Source organism: Papio anubis, chromosome 14 (genome assembly GCF_008728515.1).
Source record: "Papio anubis isolate 15944 chromosome 14, Panubis1.0, whole genome shotgun sequence".
In the NCBI taxonomy this organism is placed as follows: Eukaryota; Metazoa; Chordata; class Mammalia; order Primates; family Cercopithecidae; genus Papio; species Papio anubis.
The window spans coordinates 38,228,646-38,237,211 of record NC_044989.1 but is presented as its reverse complement, the minus strand read 5'-3'; positions in this window follow the sequence as shown (position 1 = coordinate 38,237,211).

Here is an 8,566-nt window from a genome sequence, read left to right as displayed (position 1 = left end):
GACAGTGAGGATGTAGCATATATGCATATATCCCTATGGCTCAAGCATTTCTATTGAGAATCAATACTGGGGGAACATTTGCAAATGGATTCAGAATTGCACAGAAAAGTGAAATCACTGCAGTGGAGTCTCTAATAATAGAGTTGAGAACAACATAAATGACCATATAAGTCACTGTTGATTGTTGAATAAATAATGTTGGCCAGGCACAGTGGCTCATGCCTATAATCCCAGCACTTTGGAGGCTGAGGTGGGAAGACGGCTTGAGTCCAAGAGTTCGAGACCAGCCTGGACAACATGGCAAAACCCCATCTCTAAAAAATACTCAAAAATTAGCTAGGCATGCTGCCATGAGCCTGTGGTCCCACTTACTTGGGAGGCTGAGGCAGGAGGATTGCTTGAGCCTGGGAGGTGGAGGTTGCAGTAAGCCAAGATCACACCATTGTATTCCAGCCTGGGCAACAGAGCAAGACCCTGTCTCGAAATAATAATAATAGTAGTGATAATAATAATGTCATGGTCATACTATGCAGCAGTTTAAAATCACGAAGCGGCCCTATCTATCTATCTATATGTACAACCATATGCATGTACATAAATAGAAGGCACATAGTACCCACGGTTACTCTGGGAAGGGGTGGGAGTGTGAGTTTTCTCATTTTTTTCTCATTTTTCTGCATATTTTTATATACTGATTGACTCTCTTGCAACAAGAATCTATTTATGTTACTACATGTGTGTGTGTTTTAAGAACAAATATCTGGCCAAAATAGAAAAATAATTTAATATGCATAATATTCTGGATGTATAATGATACGACTATATAACATAAACCGTAGTCCAAAGATTTTTGCCTAGAAGTAGTCCAGACTGGGCCATGCTTTCCATGGATAGTCTTCCTGCCCTGTTCTAGTCTCTGCCCCTGGGAGTATCAACATGGCCTCTGAAGGCCAGAACACCATCCTAAAGCCACAGATGCATTTAATAGAAATAAACGTAAAATCTCACATGTAGTATTTTTTTGAAAAATCAATAATACAAGTGCAACTGAAGACTCAGCCAGCTACCAAGTCCTATATTAAAGGATGAAGATGTTTGTTTATCACAATCTTAGTAGAATATAGATGTTTTAACAGTGGGATGCGGATATTTTGAAATGGCAAAAACTTTGTTTGCATTGAAAGTAACATTATGTCTAATGGGAAGTAACCACACCCCTCTGGGCTAGACAGAATGTCATATTTGGGATACTATGTTCAGTTTCAGGCCCATACTCAGATGGACATACTGAAAAAGTACATTGTCCAGAAGCACAGATAAGGAACTGGGGCAGTTTTAATTGGTGGAAGGATAGCTCAGAAGCAGCACAATTCCATCTTCAAACATGTGACAGGAAAGAAGAATGAGTCTTGCTTTATGTCACTCCAAAGAATAGCTCTAGATTTACCGGAAGGCAAGAACGTTCACTCCAGAATTTTTCTTAATATTGGGAAGAACCTCCCAGCATCTAGAGCTGTCTAACCAAAGCAGTCCAACAATAGAACAGACCACAGTTGAGAAATGATCACTTCAATAGTAGAAGGGAAAAATCCTGTTGGGAGTCAATGGCCAAAAAAGCTGACGTATAATTATCCAGCCTTTGTGTTCTCCTTTGGGATCACGCACGGAAGACTAACCACTTAACAGTGGGATGCAGATATTTTAAAATGGCAAAAACTTTGTTTGCAGTGAAAGTAACACGATGTCTAATGGGAAGTAACCACACCCCTCTGGGCTAGACAGAATGTCATATTTGGGATACTACGTTCAGTTTCAGGCCCATACTCAGATGGACATACTGTTAAGTGGTTATTTAACTATCAACTATTTTTTCAAACCCTGGATACACCCAGAGTTTTTAACCGGAATTTTGGTCCATTTGTGGAAAGAGAAATAAACCTGTGACAGAATGCAGATCTAATGCTAAAAACTCAGAGGTGAATGGAGAGAGACAGAGGAGAGACAGAGAGAGAGAGAGAGAGAGATAAAGAAAGGCTAGAATCTGGATGCTAACCATCCAAAAACCTGGAGGCTGTACCTCCAGGTACAGTCAACATGTCCATGGCTAGATGTTGTGACCTTAGCTGAGCCCAAATGTACATTCTTTTGGTGGTGGGGTGTTTTACTTGTTGCTTTATGTATTTTCTTGGTAACCTGGTAAATATTTATTTTTAGAAAATGAAAATAAAAAGGAAAACCAGTATCCATCATCTGCCTAAAGATTTTCTATGGTTGGTCAAAGAAATAGGGAAGTAAAATGTTTCCCTATCGACCACAGTCATGGACAGTAGGCTCCCTGTTTCACTGTTAGAAAAGTTGATTTCAGGCTGGGCGCAGTGGCTCATGGTTATAATCCCAGCACTTTGGGAGGCCGAGGCAGGTAGATCACCTGATGTCAGGAGTTTGAGACCAGCCTGGCCAACACGTAAAAACCCTGTCTTTACTAAAAATACAAAAATTAGCCAGGCATGGTGGTGCACCCCCGTAGTCCCAGCTACTCGGGAGGCTGAGGCAGGAGAATCGCTTGAACATGGGAGGTGGAGGCTGCAGTGAGTCGAGATGGCACCACTGCACTCCAGCCTGGGCAACAGAGCAAGACTCTGTTAAAAAAAAAAAAAACAAAAAACAAAAAACAAAAAAAAAAAGAGAAGGAGAAGGAGGAGAAGAAAAGTCTATTTCAGGAACTGGAGCGGGTGGTAGTGGAAGCCCAGAGAAGAAACTTGCAAAAGCAACCACAGACCCTGGCATCCCTTCCCTTCGTATGGAATCATCACTGTGCCAAGTCGGTGGGAGCTTCCCCCCACAAATATTAAGTAGCAGAGGCACATGCTCAAACACTGAGCAAGAGAAATACGTGCACCGGCTGAGAGCCCAGACAAAGTGACTGACCACCATGACTGTCTTTTAGCCCCAGGACTGGATATTTTGTTCCTTTTTCTTTTTCTTAGTTGCTGTACCTCTCTACTCCCTTTTCTTATTTCCTTCACTCTTTTCCCCTCTGCCCTGACTCTTTACTGTTCTGTGTGAGAGAGAATGAAGGGAGGGAGGGAGACAGCAGAACAGAAAAGGGGGCACCTGGGGCGAGAGTGGAGGTCTTGAGGGAATGAGGGTGAGGAAGACAGGAGTGGACCCAGAGAAAGGGAAAATGAGAGACAGAATGAGAGAGAAGAAAGGATGAAGCAAGGGGAAGGAAAAGGGCAGAAGGAAGCAAACCAAAGGAAAGAAAGAATTGGGAATGTTGCTGGGAAAAACCATTAAAGCGCAGCACCATTTGCAGCGTTTATGAAGCACATGGAACCCTGAGTAGATTATGCCCCTTAACACAGGGGCACAGTAGAACTAAGGGCATGACACTGCTTTATATTATATTTCTTCTGCTTTCAAAAGGAATTGAAGAAAGCCTAAGATAAAAGAGACAAGATACACTCAAACCCTTCAAAGAACAAGGATGGCAGAGAAAGTACAGGTTATAATCCATAGTGCTGAGGAGAATGACTGCAACTGAGCACACTTTTTATTAGTCCTGAACTCCAGGAGTGATGTATCAGATGCAGGACCCTGAACTGCAGACCAATCCCACTTTCTTTCCACTGTCCTTGCTTACAAGAAACCCTCAACAGAAGCTAAGAAGGCAATGTAAGATCAAAATGTTGGGAAGATCTTTTTTATGTTCTTATAGTTAACTTTTAATTTTGATATAATTACATAAGAGTTTCAAGGAATCACAAAGAACTCCCATTTACCCAGATTCACCAATTAACATTGACCACATTTACTTTCTCATTCTCCTTTCTCTCCCTCTCCTTCTCCCCCAACCCCTCTATTTTTTCCTTGAGCCATTTGAGGGTAAGTGGCATACATTACACCCCTTTACTTCTAAATATGCATTTTGGTGAGAAACTAGAATACATGTAGCTTTCACTACATATATTTCTGTGGCTTTCACTAATACCAGAGCTCATGGGCAACCAGGTTGGATGGGGAGCAGGAGTAGGAAACTTATTTTAAGCTGCATCTACTTAGCAAGTGACTATCTTTTCTTAGATTAATTTAGGTCAATAAAAATAGCAGAATCTTCTAAATCAGTTTCTCACCAAACTTTACGTAAGACTGAGAAAACATCAATTGTCTACATGAAATAATATTAATAGAAATGAGGGGCCGGACGCGGTGGCTCACGCCTGTAATCCCAGCACTTTGGGAGGCCGAGACGGGCGGATCACAAGGTCAGGAGATCGAGACCACGGTGAAACCTCGTCTCTACTAAAAATACAAAAAATTAGCCGGGCGCGGTTGTGGGCGCCTGTAGTCCCAGCTACTCGGGAGGCTGAGGCAGGAGAATGGCGGGAACCCGGGAGGCGGAGCTTGCAGTGAGCTGAGATCCGGCCACTGCACTCCAGCCTGGGCGACAGAGCGAGACTCCGTCTCAAAAAAAAAAAAAAAAAAAAAAAAAAAGAAATGAGGGTTGGTAGCCAATACTCTTGGTGCTAACCACTCCATCCAAGAAACCTAGAAACTGCTTAATACAAAGAAAGAATCCTTATTAGCCTGTATAACGCTTTGTCAGCTCCAAATCATACCTTCATCTTTCCATTTTACATCTCTGAAATCTGGATGTATCTTAGAATCGATGATGCAATTATAATTGGTAGCTTCCTTTCTTTGTATTAGTACATAAAAATAAGGGTGCATCCTACAAATGATGGCTTCTGAGATTAGATAAAATACCTTTTTATTAGCTCTGTGGTTCTCTGCCTGTGTATTGCCAGGAACAAGGAAGTGGAGCATTTCAGGTGAGGCACGGGGTTTTGGTATCAATTCCTAAGATTCCTTTCATGGTCCAGCACATGGGGTGCATCATCCTACAGCTCCTCCCTCCATCACGCTCTCAGCCATTTGGTGTGTCTCTTTATTTCTGCTCCTCTTGCCTAGCAGCATGTGCCTGATTACTGAATCCTGTCCACCCAAATGTCAAGGGCCTACCAGAGACGGCTGCTTCTCCTCCACTCTCCTCAGTGCATGTGGGTATGTGTGTTTGGAGATGACTGGAAAAGCCCAGTGGCTACCCATTAAACTGACACAGGGGTCACGCTAGAGAGGAAGACCACAAAGAAAACTGACTTCCAGCCTGATAACAGAAGGGCCGAGCTTTCTGGGCTACTGGCTCTAAGGGCAATGCATGTATCTGCTGATTTAAAATAATAATAACAATAATGGCTTTGAGTTTCCTTGGGTTATCCTCCAACCCAAAGAAACCAATGGGCAGACATGTGTGCATGGAGTGGACTGGCTTGGCTTCCTAGCATGTTCTGCCATCTCTTTTTTTCTGATGACAGAAGAAGCCCCTGGCCACAGGGTAAAACCTGATACCAGTCTGGCCCCCTGGAGTCCTTCTAAGACCCTGGAAGAGAGCTGTTCTCTTTCTCTTTGGTTTGTTAATTGTAGGCTGCTTCCTCGCCATGCAAAGAGAGAAAGCCCAAGCAAAGACCAGCATAGGCAGAGAGCCTGTAGAGCGGCCTGGGTCCTTGCGCCCTGTGAAGCATCACAGTTACCTTCTCTGCACATGGGCCAGTGCATTCCTGTTCTGCTTAAACAAGCTTAAGTTGTTCCTTCGAATCAATACAAGGTATTTTAAACCTGTCTCTACTTTAAACTATCCCCCAGCTTAGCTGTTCTTTTTGAAAGTTATTGGCAACAAACAATTCAAGCTTGAGATTTGGGAGGGCAAAATGCCCATATTCTGTGTTGATTGAAAGGAGATTCCTGGGCCTTAGGTCCCTGCTTTGGTTGAGAAGTTGTGATGATAATTAAAGAGCCTGCGTAGAGTCTCACTAGAGGGAGGGCTCTGCCTTGAGCTGGGTTGGGGTGCCCACAGGCTGCATTGGATTTATCCAAAGTCCTTATCATGGTACCAGATGGGCCATTCAATGAAGTTTGTACCATAAAGCCCTAGGAACCCCAGGCTTGAAGATTCTCTGCAGGAGGTGTTACCATAGCCAGTCATTTTGGTTTTGCCATAACTGATAAGGGCTTATCTTTCTGACAGCACTTACCAACCTGGTTCCTCTGATTTTTGAGTCATGTCCTAGAAAAAGAGCTGAGCCCAAGGAACTACGGCTTGGAGGACATATCTGATCTATCTGTGATGGCAGGAAAGCATGCATCTAGTTGATCTAAAAACTAGATGGCATTATTGAGGAGCTGCACAGAAGATCTTAGGAACAGCCTCGTTTTATACTTTTTAAAAATAGGAATTTACTTAAAGGCAATTTCCATCTGCTCTCATTCTGGCAGAGGTATTGTGATAAAGGCTTTCAGGAATGTCAACAGCTCAGGATTGGCATTAGCTCATAGATAATTCCCATCTACTAAATTAAAGTCTATGAGAGACTGATGCATGCACCAGAGTCTTGAATTACTAGGCAAGGATCTTGCTAAAGCTGGACATGGGAAGGTTGCTATGAAACTCATTTCAAAGGCTATGTAGGCCAACTCAGCTCTGTGAAACCAATGCTTATTATTAAACCAATGCAACTGCTCAAAAACTAAAACTCCAGAAGTTCCCCATCATGGTGTGTGAAATCATTTCCAGAAAACTTTTCAAAAGATACCAAATAAAAGCCATCACAGGCTGGGCACAGTGGCTCACGCCTGTAATCCCAGCTACTCAGGAGGCTGAGGCAGGAGAACCTGGCGGGTGGAAATTGCAGTGAGCCGAGATCACGCCATTGCACTGTAGCCCGGGTGACAGAGTGAGACTCCATCTCAAAAAAAAAAAAAAAAAATCCACACAAAAAGACATTTCTTTATCAGGTCAGCAAATTGATTGCTGCTTTCAATCTCTCAAGAAGTCAGATTCTCTTCAGACACTCCTTTGTGTTTCTTTACAATGTAATCAATCATTCCAGGGTCAGCTATGAGGCACAGTCCACTGGCCTCCCTCATAACCAATTTAATTGCAAACAGTTAGCATACTATTTCTTCTCTGCTATTCTCAGAATTCTCAACTATGAAAACAAAAACACTATTTAAAAAGTTCTTCCAGCTGCTTTTTTTTTTGAGACAGAGTCTCACTTAAACTCTGCTGTCCAGGCTGTAGTGCAGTGGAGCAGTCTCTGCTCACTGCAACCTCTGCCTCCCACGTTCGACCAATTCTGCTGCCTTCCTCCCGATCCCCGAGGAGCTGGGATTACAGGTGTGCGCCACCACGTCCGGCTAACTTTTGTATTTTTAGTAGAGATGGGGTTTCACCATGTTGGCCAGGCTGGTCTCGAACTCCAGACCTCAAGTGATCCACCCGCTTGGGCCTCCCAAAGTGCTGTGATCACAGGCGTGAGCCACTGTGCTCAGCCCCAGGTGTTTTTTTTTTTTTTTTTTCCAGGAAGGCAGGAAAGAAAGCATTTGGGTCTGTTATCTGCAATTTTCTTACGTGTAAACTTATGTGAAGGATCTGGAATGGGACTTCGTGGCTTTAAGCCCTGACTCCACTTCTTGATGGCTGCGTGACCTGGGTTAAGTCACGCAACCTCTCTGAACACCAGTTTATTCATCTGTAAAACAGGTCAATCATAGCACAAGATTCGCAGCGCGGGTGGAGCTCAAAGTGCAGGGTTGTCCGTGGTGAACCCATCACTTTTATATTTATCCTTTGATGAAGCCAGCACAATTCCTACCTGGTTAACTAGATACACTTCACCTCTTCGCTCGAGTTCGCCCTTCCCCCCGCCTCGTGAAGTCCTTGTTCTCTTAGCTGTCTTGAAAATCCTATGCATCAACATGTAGGAAAAGGCGCGCCGGGCGGGGGAAGCCACCCCCGCCCGAGCGCCTCCGGCTTCCCTTTTAAAGGGAGCGCCCCCTTCGCGACCGCACCCGCGCCCAGGAAGACCACAGAGCCGCGGATGAGCGGCGAGGTCGCGATGCACGGCCTGCGGGTGGTGGCTCAAGCGTCTGCCTCGCTGGCCTGGCAGGCGCGACTGTGCGTGCGCAGCCGAGGGTGGTGGCGGCCTGCACCCCACGCCAAGGGTGGTGGTGGCCGGCACCCCACCCTCGGCCGCCGCCTCCGCGTGTCAGGTGCCGTGAGAAGCGCGGGAGGGGCAGCCGCGGGCAGCGCCCAGGGATATGACTGGAGCCGACTTTCCAGAAGCGGCGCACGCAAAGCCCAGCTCCGCACGCAAGGGGGAGGCGACAGCAGAAACTTTTCAACCCGATAAGGTTCGCCGGAACGCGGAGATTTGCCTCCTCTAGCCACCCTCCGCCCCGCTCGGATCCGCCCCGCTAGCTCCCCCAAGCCCCCCCAGTCGCCCCAGCTTGGCTCCCCGCCCTGCGCCAACGGCTTCCGTCGCAGCCTGGGCGGCCCCGCGCCCTCCAGCGGGCGGCGCCACCTGGAGTGGCCTCTACGCGGGAAATCTTAGGGTCAGCTGCGCCCCAGGAGCCTTTGTGTTCCCAAGCACTGTCGGGGCCCCGGGGCGGGGGAGCAGCTACTTTTACGGATCTCGCCGCAAGAACTGGAAAAAACTTTGCACGCCAA